The 21,591-nt window shown below is 44.8% G+C and overlaps 1 protein-coding gene and 1 long non-coding RNA gene across 2 annotated transcripts in view; both read left to right on the forward strand.

Moving 5' to 3' along the window:
• LOC126541650 (cell adhesion molecule 4-like) overlaps positions 1 to 21,591 on the forward strand; it is a 355,930-nt gene that overhangs the window by 117,697 nt on the left and 216,642 nt on the right. The window lies entirely within an intron of this gene.
• LOC140216122 (uncharacterized) lies at positions 1,278 to 16,345 on the forward strand. The gene is made up of 4 exons (XR_011892794.1): positions 1,278 to 1,429; positions 3,135 to 3,240; positions 5,749 to 5,818; positions 13,136 to 16,345. It is a non-coding gene; the product is annotated as an uncharacterized lncRNA (long non-coding RNA).

Genomic DNA, 21,591 nt, shown 5'->3' on the forward strand with positions numbered 1-21,591 from the left:
CAACTGCGCCGGATCGCGAGCGAGTCATCTGTCATTAGACAAAAATGAGTCGACAGGGAGGAGACCTTCCAGGGAAAGGGCGGCGCGGGCTTGGTCGCTCCTGCACCCTTCCGTGCCGTAACTGGATGGGGAGAGCGAAAGAGAGGCGGGGGTGAGCTTACAGAGTGGAGGGAGTTTCCTGTGCCGGTTCTATACCGGACATGCGCTGGTCATCGATCTTGAACGGCCGGGTGTGCACGGCGAGCAGTGTCTGCGTATTCGCGACGCTAACAAGCTTGATGCAGCGCGCTCGCGCCCGCACGTGAAAGGCGAGCCATTATAAAGCTATCGTGGACATCGAGCGTGTTCGCGAGCCAGTATGGTACGTATGCAGGCGGCGTTGGGCGCTCGATAACAATGGCAGCGCTGCGGCACCACAGGCGCGGCGGAGGGAACAAAGAGCCTGCCTCTTGTGGAACAACTTCTGCGAGGCCGTACGCGAAAAGAAAATAGGGGAAGGAGGGAAGTACGAACGCGCTGGAGGGCGAAAATGGCCTTGGAGACACTCTTCGGCTTTTCTAGCGAGCACAGGACACGCGCGCGTAACGGCGTCGGGAAGCCGCAGGGAAGCGCGTTTAACCACAGCCAGTCTGGAGGCCCTCCTAAATTTCATTCCTTACCTCTCGTTTTCTTGCTCCTCCCCACGGTCGACATTCACACCTTTCTTTTCTTTTGCCTTTCCTGGCGAAGCAGGATGCGTTAGCAACAGAGCTCTTATACCGTTTTCATCATTAGACCTTCGTAACCAAGACGGAACCCGCTGGACTCAAGAAGCTTTTCTGAGACGAAAATTATTTTAGCGTGACCTCACTCTTAATCGGCACGAAAACTGTTCACCCATTGCTGCATTTTTTTGGAGTGCATCGGCCTCACACTGTAAACACAAATGAGCCCATATGGGCGTTTTAACAGTTGATATGCCATTTTCCCCCCCTAGCTTAATATGAGTACTCCCACGAGAAGAAGTAAAATAAGCTAGAACCATTATTGTACCCCCGACCCCATTTGATGGGGCATTGCGGTTGTAAAATGGGGGTTTTCAAGGAATAACGGTGGCGTAGGGGAAATTGAGACGAGCCAAACAGAGAAAAGAATAAGTCAGCCATGACCAATAAGGCAGTCAGCCGCAGCGACAATTTCAGTAGGATTATTTCTGCAGTCAGATTCGAAATATCCCGCGCAATGTGTGTCGGCGCTGTTTTTCTGTTCGGAGTAGCCGCGCCTTGGTGCTGCAGAGGACGCAAGTCGGAACTACGCGCGGAGGAACACCAGCCTTCGGAGCGCGCGCGCGTGCGTTGAAAGCTGCGATCGAGCAGCCATTTGCCAGCGACGGCACATTCTTCTACCGTGGTTGATGTTTCTCACTGCTTTGAACCCCCAAGACTCCACGGTAAGTGACTTTGAACGATTATTACATGTTCTATGAGTGTGCATGTGTTCTAAGTGAGGAGACGCGCTGATATGACTTATTGAAGGTCTCGGTACAACATGGCGCGACAGTTGGCCGTCCAGAACCATTTTGCCCGATCACTGTGTTTCTTCGAGCTTTGTCGTAATCGAATCGACTTGAGTGCTCAGAGTCAAGCGAGTGTACTTAAATATTAGGATTTTATATAATGAGGGACTTTGCCGCGTCTTTAATTGGGCGGATGTGAGCATTCGACATGATCCCCGAAGCGCAAGCCACTACCATAATAGTTACGTGCAGTGCGAGGTGAGCTAAGCTTCGCCGCCTAACCGCGGCCTGGAAATGTGGCGGCTCGTTAAGGGTTTACTGCGGTGCGCGTGTGTGAGTGTTTGTACAGCGATCATTTGAGCGAGAACCGGCGGCGCTTCTTTGTGCGCGGTATCTGCTAGCTGGCGCGTACGTGGCGCCAATCCCCTAGCTCGTGCGATTGTGTGCAGTAGGTCGCCCACTTAGCGCGCATTGTGCAGATTTGCCAGTACGCTCCTTTCTATCGTCTGTGTCTCTTCGCACCCACGTCGTTGATTGTGCAGGCAGTGCACGACTGCGGCACGTAGCATGTAGAGCCTGCGCCCGTCGACTTTGATCTACGGGCGTGAAATGTCGGCGGCGCGTTTGTGGTATTAAAAGCGTGTGGTGAGCTTCCAACGGCACTACGGGTGAACGCCGCATGAGCTGCCGGTCAGAGTATAAGAACCTCTTTATTGTTAGCGTACTGCTTGGCGGTAACAGGTGTCCTGCTTGGGTTCAGATTACTGGATACGCCGTCACTTGAACCTCGGCGGCCGGAGCAGGTGAGTACCAGTGGCGGCGGCACCTCGGCGGGCAGAAAACGGTGCCCGTGCCGTGACGAGATATATCAATTTACGCGATAGCATTGCCGGTGATAGGTCATACGGGCGCGTCGCTCCATGCCTGTGTTCTTTGCTGAGGCCGCCACTACGCCTGCGGTGCACTTACTACGCTATATCTATATAGTCGATGCTTGTGCAATGTTGTTATTCAACAGCTGGCGCTGTGCTCTGGATACCTGAACTTGTTTAATGTTTAATTACTTTGCTGCTGTGCCACTGCGTATTGGGTACAGATATTTAGTATTGAATTCTAGGTGCCAAATTCACACAAAGAAGTTGCGCTTTTCAACTCAGGATCATATCACACATCACAGCGTCATCCTATATTGCACGAGTATTAATAACAAAATTTCTGTTGCTGGTGAAAAAAAAAAGGCAGACCGATCAACCTGTAACCTGTATCTGTGAGAAAAATGTGCTTCAAGTCCGCCATTGTCTATAAAAAAAGGTGCTACCTTGGTATTCAATGTCAGTAACACTCATAAGTTATGCATCCTTTTGTGTGAAATAATTTGTCTTAGAAGCCATTCATTGTAAGGGATCAGTAAACATCTCATAGCTTAAGTAGTGCATATGTGCATGAGTTGGGCAAAGGTATTGGTTTGTAAAGAGCAAAGCCATTAAGATATAAAATATTGGCAAGCTTAGTTTAACAATAAGCTGACGAATATACAAAACCTAATGTAGCAGCAGATGTTCTCCAAGATAAGCTTGTGACCAGCTTTTTTGTGTTCTGTGTGATCATTGTAGTGTCAAATTTTTCATTTTTATTTCAGGACTGCGGCTGCGGTCGTTTCATTGCCAACTGTGAGGATGAAGCAGCTTCATGGCCGGAGATCGGGCGCCTCCCATCAGTTTCCCTTTTCAGCAATAGAGGCCTTGGTATGCTCTTACCTAGAGTTTGCTTTTTTACCCTGTATGTTTTGAGCGCAATGGCTAGTTTAGCGGCATTACTTAGAGTGATTGGTGTGACACCTGTTCCATAGGAGGTATGCAGGTTATCCCACGTAACATTAGCAAACTTTTAAATATATGAATATGCCACCTAGCTGCACAGAACCTATGTAATGTTGTTTCCTGTCTCTTGGAAATACTTGGATTTGCTGCATTTTGCCTAATTACCTAATTAGTCTTAATCAATTAATTAACTTCTCAAATGTAATTAGATAAAAAGTCTCAATTATAAAATTGTAGAGCAACGTGAAAATTTCCCAGTACAGCTCTCTGTGGCTCAATATGTGCTACATAATGTGTTTTTAGAACATGAAAGAAGCCTGAGAATCTCGCAAAGTGCCTTGAGTATGTTTCTGTGTGACAGCGCCTGTGTTGTGTTCTTCCTTCAGTCCTCGTCTTTTGCGCTGTACTAACAGTCGACCTCGAGTGGCCATTCCCGTGGCAGTCTTGCATGTATTGAGTGCTTGCCCTGTATAGGCATGTGTGTTTCCAGTAAGAAAAAAATACTGAAGGAGCCCAACGTGATGTATTTCAGGACAAGTGTATGGTGTAAATTACTATGTGACAATAAAATAAACTGAAACAAGACTTCACAGTAGAGGTATGCAGGTGTGTGCATCAGCATAATGACGAAAACCTCATGCAAGTTTAGAAAAATATTCATTAAGTTAGTTTCTGTCATTCTTCTCTGTCACATTATTATTGCAAAAATGTGCTCTCTAGTATTGCACGATTAAATATACAGTTCAAATACATCATTTGCTGGAACCTTGACATTCATAGCAACATAGAGAGGAATGGTTAAAAATTTGCTTTGCTTCTCTGACCTTCATTTTAGGTCCTTCTCATGTTTGCTAAGCTTCTTAAACTATCATAGACCCCTTCCAGGGTTTACAGGCAGCTTGAGCACATTGTGCCAGATTGTGGAGAAGCTGCAGAGGTCGCAGTGTGTATAGTGGTGTCCGGTAAATGCAAGTTTATTGCAAGATGCATTATGCTCAGTACCAATTATATTAAGTTATAATTTTAGCAAAAATCTGTTTTCCAGATATATATCAATGTGTCTCCAAAGAACTGCACTTTTTAAAAGAGTTGCTCATTCTCTGTCTACTGTTCGGTGTTGTTAAATGCATGTATGTTGGACAGCATAGTGCTTGGCCTTCAACTGAAGGTAGTAGTGTAGGTAGTAGGTAGTAGTGTAGCAGTAGAGTGGTAGCAGTAGTAGCTTTATGCTTGTGCATAAAGCTGCAGTAAGCCAAATGTGAAAAGATAAGGGCTAATACGATACAGCCACGTAGCAAAATTTACACAAGCAAACTGTTTGATGCAATCCCTAGGGAAGTAAGCAAAAATATAAGAATGTGCTTATATGATAAACAGTACCTATGTTTCAGGCGCATGGCCTTCTACCGCCATATTCCATAACAGTTCATTATTTAACACTTTAAAACTACTTGCCCTGTTTATGTCTAACTGCTCTAAATTCGAAAATTTTCATTGATTGCACTATGAAGGTTTTGGCCGTGGCTTAAGTTACTGCCAGAATTAAATTTATAGTTGTGGCCGTCCTATGTGTGATAACAAAAAGCCATTTTGGAACCAGGTGACTGTTATGCAGTATGCTAAGTGTGCATATTAGAACAGCCACTTATATTTTCATTGTAACCATGTATAAAGTATGTATGTACACATCTCAAAGCCATAGACTGTGTACTCTTAATTGGAGGTGTTATTGTGTGGAGTAGGTTTTTTTGTAAGCATTGTCTAGAATTTGCACTACATTAAGGTGTAGTGAAGCCAAGCAAAAAATCTTGACAAAATGGCTAAAGTACATTCTTAAGAGTATTAAGCGCACTTAGATGACTTTACAGCATGTAGTAAAACAAGAATGGGAACTGAAGTGCTTAATTTTTGTTCATTATTACCATATGGCACCAACATGCAATGAAGACAAAAGAGGAAGAGAAGTGAAGTGCACTAAAGGGCAACTCGCTCCTGATGGGAGCTGCATTCACATCTACATGATGCATGCAATCTTTGAGTTATAGCAGCAGCTAACCACCTGTTCACTTTGTTGCACATTTGTATTGTTTATGTACTAAGTCTGGCCCTGGAAGTGTTAAGCAGTGCCACTTGTGGCATTGGTGCTGCATGCAAGACATCCTTCTAACCACAGGTGTTATGTATTATGTAAACCTAAGTTCTTTTAAATTCATGTAACCCACAAAAGTTCCATTTGAAAGGATGTGCCATATTTGCCACCATTGCTATGAGTAGCATTGGCTGACAGTCACAGGGCGAGACGTTAACCTTGCTCAGCTATTATGCAAAACTATTTTACATACAAATGTGGTAATTAGTATACATGCCGAAAGCCTCACAGAATAAAATTTTTTATTCGCATCTTACAACGATTGTTATTTTGCTTTAACTCAGGAGGCCTTTCTACCTGCATTGCATCCTGTGGCTGGACCACTCCAACGATCTCGGCGGAATCGTTACACAGGTGTGTTCTTTTGTGATTCTCAGTACTGATATTTTCTAGTTTACGTTCAATGTAAATGCACAGATCAAATGAAAAACAGGTTAAAAGATGAGCTCACAGGCACTGTATCCAAATGTTTGTTAGGAAGGAAAATCTTTTTTACAAGTTGTCGTTATAGCAACACAAGAGAGTGTGCACATCACACCACCAGTACCTAGCAAGCAACAGCATTATACCGTAGAAGAAGCCAAAACATCAGGCGAGAACCTGTACTAAACTAGAAACTGTATTAAGACCTTTTCGAGGCTTAAACTATTTCTTGGGTTACTCTGTCTAATTGCTTGAACTGAACTGACGTGTCCTGCAAAACAGTTTGCATTCGCATTTGATGCAATCTGCAGCAAAATATGAACAAAGGGCTGCAATACTCTAAGGGCCTACTATTTAGGTTGCAACCAGTCTTCCCAGTGTACTGCAGCCTCAGGAACAAGAAATGTGGTACACTGTACCACATGCACACACAACAAATTTTAATCCATGGGCATCTGTACACTGTGCTTGTGCAGGACTGCGCAACTGGCTGTTTATTCGTGACTGAAACAGCTACGTACATCAAGACTGTATTGGGAAGCCGCCATTTTTTTCAATCAGTGTAACAGTCCATAAACATATGGATTTCCATGAGCATTTTGTCTGCCACACTTTTCTTTGTCGTTTTTTGTGCACTCCAGCTTTTATGGCTGCAAGACACTTCAGGCTGGCTGAAGAGACAGTGGTAGCCTAGTAGGTGGCCTCACAAAGTTGTTATTTTGATTTTTAAGAGCCGACTTGCTTTGGACAATGCTGAATAACACATCAAAAGGCATGGGATTATTGACAAGGTTAGAATGACTTTGAAAGAAGTTTAAGGCTTCTTTTTAACTCTGATCTGTCTGCTGAGACCAAATCATGTCAGCTTTTAATGAAGCAATGTTCAGGTTGGAAAGCTGCAAGGCTGTGTGGGTACTCAAACACCATCATTGCTTCATATAGCTGAAGTTGCTGTGACATCAAGGCAGAAGCAAATGACATGGCAAAGGAAAGGTTGGTCGACAAAGGACTCATTGGCAATTATGTAGGTTCAAGGGCTATTGCACTGAGTAAGAAAATGTGTTCCTGATACAGCGTGAACAGTGTTAATGCTGAAGAACAAACTGGCACCATCTCCCCAGTCCTACACAAGCACGTGCATAGAAAGGGATGCCTGTTGGCCTTGAGGGCCACCACTGGAGGGATCACCTGCTATCGCTATGACATAGAATGTGACATCAGATGACTATAGTTCACACCTTTGCTGCAGCTCGCTGGCTGGGCAATTGAAGCCTTGATTGTAAGGATGAAAAGTTTCAATCACAAGGTGGCAATTTAGTTGCCAACTCTTACAGCATGGTTCACTACTCAGTGCTGCAGTGCTGGACGTATTTGACCAAGCCTGGTGCGAGTTCTCATGAGTACCCATGTTCAAGCTGCCGCTAGATACTTAGTTGATGAAGTCACTGGAAATGAAATTTGGTCATCGAAAGAGTCATGAAAACGATGCACACAAAGCTTGTAGCGTGCTTACTTGGTATGACCTCAGTCAAGACACCCTGTGTAGAGATGCTGACAAAAGTGCAGCAGAAGTGTGGATTGAGGAGACAAAAATATAAGCTGTTCAAGTTCCACATATAACAAACTGATAATAAATCGCCGTTCAGCATGAACTCCGGCAAAAGGGGCAAGCCGCACTCCCCACAACGAATGCTATAAAAACAGTACAGTTATTGCAGCAAAATTGCCTATAGCTCTTTTGATAGCTTGATAGCTGGTAGCTGGTAGCTACTTGATGGTAGCACTTGATAGCTGGTATCACACAATGTTTTCTATTCCACGGAAATATTCCAGCACGTGGGGGCCACAATTCTCCTAGAGGCCAATACAGACACAGGTTGCCAGCAAGCATGGACTAAAGATTTTTCCGTTTGCATTGATGTAGTCTACCACATTTTGTTTTCTTGGGTGCACAGTCACACTGGGGTAACAATTTTCTGCCTGAATATTCATCGCAGGGAGCACTGCAGCCAGCTAAAGCGAGTTTTTTGTTCACACCTTGCCACAGATGCGACAAGATGTAGACTTGACCCATTTTTCTAGGCACATTTGTTGGGTTCAAGAAAGAACACAGAGTAGCTTAAAAACTTTATTCCTTCTAGATTTAAGGTGTGGGGCCAGGTATTAACCATTGTTTTAAGAATTTTACCAAACCGGGAAAGATTCTTTCTTGAAAGTCTTCTCATATCAGCTTGATACAGTCCCTGGCTTAGTATGGGTGCATGTGCTGTGGCTTTGTTTTAGTCTGTTTAAAAGGTCGTTTTTCTTTTGAGTGTTCCAGTCGCAAAGAAATCACAAATATATTTTGATTTCAGGAACCCTTGTGACATTACACAATTCCTTTACATGTTGCAACCAAGCTTATTTTTTAAACACATGCCTTTCTTTCAGCATGAAAAAACATCTTAGATGAAACAAGGCAAAAATGGCTGCTTATGCATTTGTACGATATTCCAACTGAGAGGGGTGAAAAGTAATAAAATGTTCTACTTTGATAATTTTTCTACCATGTGTACAACATTTCTTAATAGGCATGAAGCAAATTCACTTTTATCACTAGCCTATTACAGAAACAAAAAATGACAAACTGAGCTTTTAAGGGGGCCCTCAGAAGGGCCCAGTCCGTGCGTCTTCTTTTCTAGCGCCATGGCTGTGAGCGCAGCTGAGCACATCTGCAGCCTGCACACCCTGTTCTAGAGGTGATCTGCTGCGTGTGGAAAGACTAGACGTGCTGATATGGCGTGGTATTATGTGCACAGTCTTCCCACGTGTTTAGTACACGGGGTTGCATAATCTGTAGTTTCAGAGATGCATTGAAGTTTGAGACAGACAAAGCATTCGCCTCCACTGCCAGCACTTTTCATGATAGTGTCGTTCCACTGTGTGTGGCAGTATCAAAGAGGACAGGGTGGATGCGAAAGCAAGGCTGGGTTTGCTTCATGCTACCTATGTGAAGGTATCGTTAACACACCGTGAAACCGTATCTTTGGTCGCTGACTCTCAAATTCAAAATTTTTTTCTCATTCAGATTTGTGTTTTCTGACTGCGGCCCTTTCCGTGGGAAAACAATCCATTTGCAAATGTACTTATTTGACTAAACGGTCGAATCTGAGTACAACAAACCAAATTGCTGATTTTAGTGCATTCGTTATGTTGGGGTTCCTTTGTATATGACTCCAGAAAAAGCCGACCATTGTCTGCTCACACTCCGCCGTGCCCGCCCATATAGGAATAAACTTAATTTTGGTTGGCCACGATGCTTATCGGTGTAGTAGCTGTCGTGTGTCCACCCATACACATTTTGTTGGCTTCCCGAAAACCTCAAAGAACAGCTGTATTTTGCTTATGTGCATTCACTAATCAAATAAGTACATGTTTGCTAGAATCTCCATAATATTGAGTCAGCTGGTCTGCTTGAAAATGTTCAAAATATGGCAGTTAGATTTGTAATAGGAAGTCATACTAAAAGGCTTTGTATTACTGAGAGTAAGGGTAAGCTGCAATGGCAGGATTTAAAAGACTGGGAAATCTCTTCAGTTAAAATTATTTCAAGCATATACTGTTCCAAACATGTAGAGATAGAGACATTCATATCAGGCTATCATCATACCTCACAAGAAAGAGATTACACTAAAAAGGTTTATTAATTTCCTTTTACTTATAGGTGATGCCTCACATTGTTTTTTCCTTGGACCAAAGGGACTGCAAGGTTTTTCAGCCTGCAATTGTTTGCATAGTTTTCAAAGATAATTCCCTCCCTGCTTTGTGTGCTTGATTTGAATGTAAGTTACATTACACAGAATGTATACCCCCCCAGCAATGCCAGTACAGGCAAAGCAGGGACTAAATGAATAACCACGAAAGGATTTTGGAGCGAGCAAAAATGGCATGTGCAATAGATATGCGTAGATGTCCCGTTGGTGTTGCTGTCAAACAAGAAATTGGGATATTGAGGAACTGAGCAAAGTAACTACATGTGTGCTTGCCAAACTATAGCTGTCATTTACACCTTGATTGTGACTTAGCTACCAAAAGAAGTTTTTTTGTCTTGTTCTTTTTCTGTTAAAATGTACTTTTTTCTTTGTCTACTTTCACTTGGGTTTTTGTAGCTATATTGTGCACATGTGACCAATAATGCTGTGTGGAAGTTAGTGGTTGTTGGTATTCCTCACTGCCTGTCGTTTGTTCAATGTGTGTACTAAAGTCAATAGAGCACCAACCAGTATAAACCAGTGTGTTGAATTTGTTTTCTTGTTTTAGTACAAATGATCTGACTGGTTATGTGCCCAAATAAACAATTAGACTGTGAAAACAAAGTTCATAAGAACATGTCATGCATTTTACTTATAATTACCCTATTTCAACTGCAGAACCCACATATTAAGGCATGTAGATTTAAGTAGAACAAGTCTTTTTGCAATCCTTAGTTCTGAATAGGTGAGAGCAGTGCTAAGGACACAAAGTGAGTCCACATAGATAAATGGCATGGTGCACTGTGCACTGACTAATAATTGATGTGTTTTTGCAACAGACAAGCAAATAAATATCCAGTAATGCCTTGTCAAAGGCACGAAAGCACATAAAGAGGCAGGAGGTGGTCAGATACAAATGTGCCGTGGTTTCAGGTTTGTTAACAAGCATACCACTTTTCTGTAACTTCTGAGAACAGGTGCTGCGCTGACACATTATTCTTTTTTTTTTCTTGTTATTTTGTGGGATTTGATTAGTTTCTGGGTTAATGGTTGCTGCTTTCGCTAACATGTTGCACTTATGAAATTTGGGCTGTCATCTGCACTGTTTACAGTGTATGTACTCTTATGGTCACATTATAGTGGTGCTTAATCGTGAAGGCTCTCATTCAAATATAAGCTTGTCTGGTCTACATATGCTTTCCTTCATGCCAAAGGAATAAGATATACTATGTTTGTATCAGAAGGAAAGAAACTGAGACTGGTGTCTATTATTGCACATAAATCTATGCTTAGTTGCGTTAACATTTTTGCATAATTTCAACAACTTATTTAGTGCATTTCTGTAACATTCACACTCTTTCTTATCCACTTAGGTGTAAGGAATAAAGGCAAAAAAGTAAAGCATTGCAGTGGATTTAACTTAATGCTCTTGATTCTTGTTACCTTCTTGATAGCTTTTCTATTTGGAAGAGCATATTTACAAAAGCATGTTTTGACCAAATAGGCTGCTGTTTGGGAGGCTTTGCAAGCACCACTATAACGTGACAAAAGCAGTGTGTGGCCATTTGGTTATATAAATTTTGGTGTAATGACACCACAAAAAGTAAACAAAGATATGTACGCACATGACACAAGCACCGGATCTCACTTCAAGCTTTAAAATAAGGAAACAGGCAATATTTAATAACAGGTGGAGACATGATGTGATGATATCTGTTAAAAGAAATTCTTTATGCAGTGCAACTAATGGATCACTGATACATTCGTCATTCTTTTTAAATGTTGCAAGCCACAATTACCTTGCATGTTGTCAGGTCGTAATACCTGGCTACAACGCAAGTTTTGTGGAACACAGGACCGCAGTCACATTCTTTGCAGTATTCAACATTGTGTGATGGAGGATTGTTTCACACGGATGACTCATACTCCCTCAAGTTCCCTGATTTCGCATTAATAGAGCATCCCATCTGTCCAATGTAGGCACGGCCTTATGATGGCAGCAGACTACACAACGCTTGCGGCCTAGCTCACTAGATGCATATTGTGCTTCAACCACAACCAACCTTTTCCTTTTTTTGGCTTCTGCCTTTTATTACAGCACAAAACTCTCCTAACAAGGGCCTGAGAAAACAATGATTTGCGCAACTAAATTAGGCATGAATATGGAATATAATGAATGAGATGAAGTAAAAAAGTGGTTGCAGTTGTTTCGTATGCATTTGTAATTTTCATGGGTAATTGTGTAGCTGGTCTCTACGGGCAAAAATTTTTTTTCTGTATGAAACATGTGATGAGAGATTTGCTCTGATGAGAAAAAATGACAAGCCAGGGAAACAAATTAATTTGTTGCGTGCAGCACAATTTGCACGCGGTGCACTGTGCAACGGAGGTTATGTACAATCAGCCATTCCCATCCAGTCATGCTTGCATTGCATACACACATTGTATTAATTTGAGATTGCGGCTAATGAAGTTTGTGTGGAATAACTCTCATTCGCACATAGTGATGCACTGCAAAATAGATTGGTTCGTTCCTGTGTTCATCAAAACTCGTAGCCAGAAATTATGAGCAGATGTACATAAGATAATTAAGCTTTGGCAGATTAGCACGAAAAGGACAAATGCATCAGTCATTCTCAGTTACATTGCACAAAGAATTTGGTTTTGAATTAATGACATCACTTCCTGTCACTATGTGTTGTATATGATGTCTGTTTTCTTGTTAAAGCGAGACTTGAGGTTAGGCACTTGTGTCCTGCATGGCTTTGTCTTTGTTTGCTTCTGTGGTGCCATTACACCAGAATAAGTCCATGACAGGAGCTGCCAGTCTATGCATTGGGCTCAGTACGCCTGGCGGCCTGAATGTGACGAGTGCGAAGTAGCAGTAAGAACTTCAGAAGGGTAGAATTTTGTGTCGGTGGTGCATATTACAGTATGGTGAAGCGCTATAGATGGAACAGTGTGAGGCGAGACAGATGGGAAAGTGGTACAGACAACTGTGAATGTTTACTGGAAAGTTTCGCTGCAGCGGGACAATGCATGCGTTATCCTGGTGCAGCAAAATTTGCCAATGTTCATAGTTGTCAGTAGCAGTAACAACAGCAACCAACTGACCCGAGCAATAATGAAAGCCCACAGAATTGCCAAATTGTAGGAGAAATGTTTCAGTGTAACACATGTTTTGTTAACTGACAAGCAAATGTCATACATGTCTGCGAACCGATGATCAGATGCATTTTTCATGCACATACATTATTTTGTACAACTGCTTCCTGCTTTGGTTTTTTATGGCTTTTAGGAAGCATTCCAAAGTACTTAACTGTTTGTCTGTTCTAAAATTGAGTCTGTTCTCAGCCAGCACTATGTGGCATTACTGCATAAGCCCTTACTTCGTCAGTGTCCTTCGCACTGTTCCCAACTAAATATGAATAACCAAATAACCATGTTTTTAAATTTTCAGATTATGAAGAAAATACTCTTAATATGTATTTCATTAGAAAAATTTTCTCAATTTTAGGAAGAAGTCTGGCTGGCCCCAAGCCTGGTGCAAAATGAAGAAATGGCACTCCACATCAATTCATGTTTACTTGTCGTCATAACCAGTCTGTTAGCTTAATTTTTGGTTCTTCCTATTGAATTCTCAAGAAAGGTACCAACTCTGTCATTCTTTGAAAACAAATTTTTGCACTTGGGGATGCAGCCATGCACAAAGCCTTTGAGCTCATTAATATCTTTATTTTTTAAAGAAAGTGCAGCTCCTGCGTGGAGCAATAAGTTGAATAAGACGAGGGTAAATGAAAAGATGGCGAAATTAGTCATCAACAGTTGTCCAACAAAGGAAGTCTCAAGCTGGAGGCAACATCTTTGCAAGAGAACCAAATGGCTCCAGCCTGAGACATTCGTTGTTCAACCTGGCAAGTCTCCTTCTCGAAATATTTCCTCTAGCCTGAGACCTATATCCATTCCACCACCCTTGACCAACAATACACCTATACATTTGGTAACCCATGGAAAGGTAGCAAATTCACATTCAAGGAAAGGGAATGTAGTGTGCACCCTGGAAGGTAGCATGAACAGTATTTTATTTACTTAATGAAATGCAGATTTGCTATCCAATTACTTTATTTTGATCCCCGTTTTATAATTGGACAGCATGGTTCCTCAGAGAGAATAATAATTCGAAGCTCACACAATTTTGTTCCTTTATGTCCGTTAAATCTGTCCTGGTTGCTACACTATCAGCCCTGTCTGCAATTGCATAGCAGTGTTTTGAGCATGCATCCAAATTCAAAAGAATAGTTAGGCTTCTACCTCAGAATGTTTGCTACTGTGTTGCAGCTCGAATTCTATGTCTAGGTGGTCACTGTGATGCCATGTGCTTTTTAAATAAGACCAATATGCTATTTGAAGGGCAATTAAATGCAATCTCAAATGACCTCAGCTCGGGGAATGACACAATTGGAGGTCAATGTGATAAGGAGGATTTGATTTCTGAAAACAAGGCACTTAAACGGGAGAAAGCATGACTAATTTCGTCTAAAGATGCTGCTATTGGATATGATCAGGGAAGGTACTTGTTCGTGGCTGCATTTGCAACATGTTACATTGCTGGCTTTATATATTGCACTGGGTACAGTGAAATGTTGCTGCTTGCACAATATTCAACTTAACATGGTAGCCATGCTAATGTGTCCATGCAGAACACAACTCATCCACTATTATGGACTACAGTGGAATCTCGATAAACGAAAATCGCTTCGAAACTGCCGCTTAAATAGGACACCATCCTGATAATTGGTTGGCTCTCTGCAATGTCTCTCAGTAAATATAATGCCTGGTAAATGGAACCAATTTCCCTGGCACCTTGAGGCTCCATTTAAAGAGCACCCACTGTAAAAATATAGGGGGGATCGTGTTTAGAACTTTCGTAAATGTAGTCTTAAACAAAACCGCATTTCAGTGGGAGCGAAATGCAAAAGCACCCGTGTACTTAGGTGCATGTTAAAGAACCCTAGGTTGTCCTAATTAATTCGGGGTTACTCGCTATGGCATGTGTCATAATCAGAAGGTGGGTTCTGGTTCGTAAAATACAATAATTTTTAATAGCTTGCTCAGAAATCCAGCACTAAATTATGTAGCTCGCTTGTGATGAGTCCCAATTTCTTAATTTAGTACTTTGACATTTATCATATTTGTGTGCTAGTCCATGCAAAATACCACTGATCGGCCTCATACCAGCCACTGTTAATTAGGAATGGCTTAGTCAAGCAACTTAAACTTACAGCACAAACACCTAAGACGAACCACAAAAGGAAGATACGACACACACTGGTGCTAACAACTTCTTTATTTCTTCGTCGTCGATGCAATATAAACCCTAGGCCACACTACCGCGCAGGCACTCAGATTACATTACAGAGATCTGCCAAATTATCACATACGCAAGCGTAGGAAGTCAAATTCAGATGGATGCAGGGACAAAGATATCTTACTAATGCAATTATCGCCCTGCCTTTCTTGTGGTAGGCCTCTAAGGCAAGCCGCACATGCTCATTCTTGCTTTTGCCAAGAATCCACGTCCCATCAAGTTGTGCCTCACAATTGTTGCAAGAGTTTATATGCGCACCAAGGTGCGCTCCTCTATCTACATTTTTGTTTACTTGTTGCGCATGTTCCCTGAGTCGCTCATTGACGCAATGCCCTATCTAGCCAAGCTACGTCTTACCACATGAGAGTGAATGGTATAAAACCACATGAGAGTGAATGGTATAAACCACGCCGACCGCGCACAACACGTATGAAGCATCATGCCGAATTTGGCATCCTCCTCTGCCCTCTCCGCAGGTGCGGGAGCATAGCTTTAAAAGCTTGTTCGGTGCAGAAAACGCCAAAGGAACACTATGCCTGCAAGCAATTTTCTTGAGTTGATAGATGACCTTATGTGTTTAAGGGACCGCGCAGGGAACATGCACAAAAAGTAAACAAAAATGTAGATAGAAGAGTGCACATTGTTGCGCATATAAACTCTTGCAAAAATTGTGAGGCACGACTTGATGGGACGTCGATTCTTGGCAAAAGCATGAATGAGCTTGCGCGGCTTGCCTTAGAGGCCTACCACATAAAAAGGCAAAATGATAATTGCATCAGTGACATAGCTTTGTCCCTGCACCCATCTGAATTTGAGTTCCTACGTTTGCATATGTGATAATTTGGGAGATCTCTGTAATGTAATGTGTGCGCCTGTGCAGTTGTGTGGCCTAGGGCATATATATGCGTCGACGACGAAGAAATAAAGAAGTCAGTTAGCGCCAGCGTGTGTCGTATCTGCCTTTTGCGGTTCGTCTTAGGTGTTTGCGCTGTAAGTTTTAAGTTCAGAATTATGTACCAACTAGGCCAAATGAAGTTTTACTCTTAGTCAAGCGAGCTCAATATATAGTCTGTGCAAAAGTGTGGAGTGTCAGTACAAAGTAACAGTTCAAACACATGGCTCTGTAGTTAGAGTTCAGTATGAAAGGAGATAAGATTTCTTAGCATTTCTTTCATTTACTAATTTCATTGTGTTAGGACATGTAGAATACTAGCAACTGGCATGCTTGCAATGTACAGTGCTCTTTTTTAAAATCCAGACAATTGTTTTACTGGGGCAGAAATGTGCTTTCTTTTGGGCCCGGAAGTGAACATATTATATTTCTTACATTTGGTGTAAAATAAATTTTCTTCACTGTCAGTGTGTCTCGTGCATTTTTCCTTTCAGCAAGTAGCAACTGCTCTCGAAGGCGTTTGCTGGCCTCGGAGGCACTGCCGATAAGCTAGGACGACTGTATAAAAGCTTTGCAAAGAGGGGCTCTGTGATCAGCGAAAAGGAAAAAAAATGAAGACGTGCGGTGACGGGTTCATTCGCCATTGGACCACGTGTGCGCGTGACTTGGTCGATTCAGCGGTGGCCCTGTGCCGTCGATTGGACCACGTGTGGCGAGCCCGCGGCGAAATGCTTCGTGGCGGTACGCCGCGCCTATGCAGCAGCAGACGGAACACCGCAGGCCAAGGTGTCGGACGCCGGCGTTCGCTCCGAGCAGGTGCGACGCCTGCTCGGGTGGCAGCTCACGGACGGCCGAGTTCCCTTGAGCCTTGATCGCCGACGTTCGACATTTCGGCCTGCGGTGTTCCGTCTGGTACTGCGTAAGCGCGTGACCCGCGCCACCATGCATTTCGCTACGAGCTTGCCGCACCTAAACTAAAATGCCTTTAATTCCTTCACAATACTCCCATTGTACCTCCCAGTCAAAAAGGGGGGGGGGGGGTGAAGTGGGCGTATTACGGTACCCCCGTTGTGTGCCCAATTAATGCCCACGTCAATGGGAGTTTTATCGTACGCCCTTTCAATGGGAGCAAAAAGATGTACAAAAGGGAATGCGCTAGAGGACAAGCAAAAAACGCCCATCTGGGTGTTTTCTTGTTTACAGTGCAGTGACCATTTACAGCCCCGATGTGCGTCCTGTTGAGTGCGCGCAGTGCTCTTTCTTTTCCTCTTTCTATTCCCCGTCTTTCTTACCTCCAGTATAGTGTAGCAAACCTGCTACTCACCCTGTTCACCTTTCTCCACTTATGTTCTTTCTCTCTCCCTGTTTAACAACAAGCCGCCTCTACATCTTATACATGTTGTTACGAGGAGATGTCAAAAGGGGTTTATGTACAATATTTACACAATGGCAGCGAGTGGTACTACAACAACAAAGATGGCGGGTAGGGGCACAGCTCAACTTCTTTCTCGTCTGTCATGCAATATCTTCTTCATCCGCAGTACAGGTGGCTCATAACGTTAACCTCCGGCAGCGAAAGCAACGACTCAGGACCCTCGAAATACGACGGCACAGGAAAGGCTCACCGCACACAGTGTTAATTAGTGTCTGGGACATGATACGGCTTCAGGCACATGGCGTACATGATTACGGTGCTAGGTTGAGCCGAGGGGGACGAAGACAAGGGAGCAATTTCGTGCTAGACATGCAAAGAGACGCCGCGAACATGCGCAGCGTCGAAGAAAAAACGGGCAGGGCGCCGACGCGGTCGCTACATTGATTACAACGGTGCGACGCCTGTTGCATTCCGGACACTGTCCAGTGAAGCAGCTCGCCGTGCGATATCCGCGGGGTGGTCAGACGCCGCTTGGCGACAGCGGCTCAAAGCCTCCCGCACCCGCGCAGAGTTCAGAGAAGAGGGCCCGGCCTCGCTCTTATCCATGGCCAAGCCCGCACTGACTAGGCGAGTGTGGCGCACCTCTTAGCCAGGCGCGCGGCGAGTCACGTGGTCAGGTGGTAACCCAGCTGCAGAGAGCGCATGCTCCAAGCCGGCGGTGGTAGCGGAGCTCGGCGTTTCGAGTCACGTGATGCGTTGCCAAGGCTACGGCGCAGCGGCGGTCAAATGAAGGTCAAATTGCTGGCGACGGCGAAACTCGGCGCGATGCGGTCAGTAAAGCTTTCGCTTTAAAAACATTGTGCTGAGATACTAACAAGCTGTTAAGATCGCACTGAGAAGGGGACAAGTCCGGGGCAATCATACCGTATCATACCGTCAAGAGGGTCGTCAAACGTACAACTCGGTTTCGGGCTTGTAGGTGACGACTTAGAAGCATCGATAGTCAGGGCCAGTGGGTCGCGTGCGTCTAACGGTGATATGCTGCCCAACGTGATGCTTTCGGGAAGAAATTGTGGGGTGCGTCTAAAGTTGAGAATAGGTAAACACGCTCGCTTCACCGCAACAGTCACAACAGAGTGAGGGAGCGCAACACACCGAATTAGAAGAGCACCGAGAAAAGGGAAGATCACATAGTCACAGGCCTAAACAGGGGGCTGTGAGGTCAACCTGACATACGCCGCGGTAGTTGGTCGCAGACAGACAAACTCGACGACGCATAAACGTGGTGGCGACTCGGTGTTGAGGTCGCTTACAGAAGGAAGTTCCAACTGAAGAAGGCCAGATGAGCAGTCAATGAGGGCCAAATGGATGCTCAAAAGTCATGGCCGAGAATGAGGGGTCCTGGGGACGTTGTTGTAGAACGGCGAATAGAACTGAGGTCTGGCGGCCAACGAAGCTCATACGCGCAGTGCACAGGCCAACGACGGAAGGTATATCGCCGTCGGCAACGCGAACGACAGGCGACGTGGCGGGCGTAAGAACTTTGCGGAGACGATGAGAAAGGCGAGCGCTCATGACCGATAGTGGCGCCCCAGTGTGTATGAGCGCCGAAACAGGCGCACCGTCTACTTCTACGTCCAAGAGGCTTTGTCGGATAGCCAGGGTCAACAGGGGATTTCTGGGTTGGTTATCCAATGCAGCATCACCTCTGGGAGCGGCACTAGTTAGTTTTCCGAAGATGGACGACGAGGGTATGGCGACAGCGAGCGACAGGGCAGCGGAGAGCGACAACGCCGGTTCTACGGGGAAGTTGAGCGGTCGTAGAGTGAAGTCGGAGCAGGAACATCAGCGTGCGGTAGGTCATTGCGAGCACGAAACCAAGAGGACCAACTGTCTTCTGGGCGGTAAGTGAACGCGGGACGAGCTAACGACGGCCGGCCATAGAGACAATGGCGGTAAATATGGCTTATCCCATTGCATTTCAAGCATATTGGCCTGTCGTCACGCGGGCGCCACTGGTTTGGATCGCAGTATCTAGGATAGGCCGAGTGGGGGCAGGGAGGTCGAAAGAAAAATGACCGGAGGGTGACTTACAGGACGGATGGGATGAATGCCAACGTTCACCAACTATTCGCGTACGACAGCTTGGGTCAACGATACTGCCAGCTGGGACTCTTCGTAACAACGGGCCTGAGGAACAAATGGAGACGTGGCCTCCATTTCACGCCGCACAAGAAGCAGAAAGCTTTCGGTATTGGCGGCGAGGAGTTACGGAGTCGCCATCTATCGGAAGCGCCTCGCTGGCGTAGTATGAGGGATCACGCGGCGCGCTCCTCATAGGTTTTGCTGTCAGCGCTCACTGAAAATACCACGCGCGAGCTCTCCCGGACATTTCTGTAAGTACTTTAGAAACGAGAGAAGTTTTTTACTGTCTAAATAATAATCTTGGGCTAACTGAAAGCACACAATCGTTTACAGACGCTATCTCTTTACCGAATACGTACAGTGAACGCCACTGTGCGCGGTCGCCGCGATGAAGTCTCCCGAAGCAGCTTCTTGCGTGAAAGGTAGGTAAACGCTGAGAGCAAACTATGTGAAATATGTTCTTATAGTGTTTGTATAACTAAATGGAGCGTAATAGAACGAAGCCTCAATGCAGCGATCGCGCAGATTCGCAGCCAATGCAGCGATCGCGCAAATTCGCAGCGACCGACTGCGCGTTTGCATGCTTGTCCGCGCACTGTTTCGCTTTCTCCGCGCGCGCGTTTTCGCACCGTGCCATGAGCTTTAGGCCGCAGAATATGAGCATTTGACAGTATACAAGCAACCATTGTTGCGTGGGCTCTATCAGAGCTGTTCAAAAATAATTTCATTGTAGAGACTTCGACGCCTACAGGGACTGTGATATGCCGTCGCGACGATTCAATATTCTTTTTCTTCTAAATTCTTTAAACTTTCAATATTATTTCTCGAGTTGCGTCGCACTGTATGTTTATCGGTGTTCTCAGCGTGCAATTTCCCGCTGTTACTTTTTTGTAATCCAGTGCATTAATTCATAACATAAACATGACCATATGCCATGCTTTTTTTTAAATGTGCTTCTTACCGCTGCCTTTCCACTCCACTGAACTTGCCAGTATCTATAGCATCGACAAGTTCATAGACCAAACCATCATGACATTAGTCGGGCAGCGGACTGGGGCGACCGTCTCAGTGCGCGTTTTCAGAACATCGCAGACGGGGCGCCGTAGCAGAAATCTTCCTCGCGTCTGTGCTTACTGCATACCCGAGTTGTAGCAGACGACTGTTTGCCGGTTTTATGTTTCGCGAGCCAAGCTTCACGCAGCTTCTTGTCCAGCGGCTACGTGTGAATAAGGCTGACACCGGCCTCCGTTACGTGCGTCCGGCCCTGCGGCACTGAGCAGTAGCCTACCATGTCTCGCGCCTTCAAAGGCAGCCACTACCTATTGTAGTGCTTTCAAGCGTTGTAAAGGAGACACTCGAAGGGGGAAAATTTCGCCACTAAATGAGGACAGCAGCGTACGAGGGAAATTAGACTCGTTTTCAGCTCGCTTCGGCGCTCCCGAAGCAGCCGACGCGGCCGCTATGTCCACGTGATCCCTCCTAGCACGTCACGCCGACGGTGGCGCCAGCTTTTCCAGTGGTGGAGCTCGAGGCCAATACTATGCGGCTGGACGTCCTCACATGTTGAGGTAACGGCGGTGTTAGAGAGCCGCACGAATTGCTGCGTGACACGACGGCTCTTCGTTTCCTCAAAGCGTTGGCACTCTTTTGTGGTGTCGTCGACGGTCGAGTGATCCTTATATATCAGTAAGTTCAAGGCGTCGTCGGCGATGCCTTTAAGTATGTGGCTGACTTTGTCAGCTTCAGGTATTTTGTCGTCAACCTATCGACACAGAGCTAACACGTCCTTAATGTACATGATATATGATTCAATTGATGTTTGGGCCCGGCACGAAAGTTCCCTCTTAGCAGCTCGCTGGCGCCCGACTGGCTTCCCGAAAAGCTCCTGTAATTTTTTCTTGCAGGTGGCCCAACTAGTCAGCTCCTCTTCGTGGGTTTGGAACCAAACACGGGGCGTTTTCTTAGGGTAGTGAGAACGTTAGCCAACATGATGGTTGGGTCCGACCGGTTGTTCTTCCGGGTTCACTCATATTCGGTTAACTAGTCTTCGACGTCCATGTAGACAGTACGGGAGAAGGTACCAGGGTCTCTGAGTTGTGCCATGACAAGCGATGCTATGGTTGCTGAGGCTGAGCCAGCGGGAAGCTCGTACGACATTATAGTATGACCCAAAACTTTTCCGCTGCGGAACAG

This window comes from Dermacentor andersoni, chromosome 2 (assembly GCF_023375885.2).
Source record: "Dermacentor andersoni chromosome 2, qqDerAnde1_hic_scaffold, whole genome shotgun sequence".
Taxonomy (NCBI): domain Eukaryota; kingdom Metazoa; phylum Arthropoda; class Arachnida; order Ixodida; family Ixodidae; genus Dermacentor; species Dermacentor andersoni.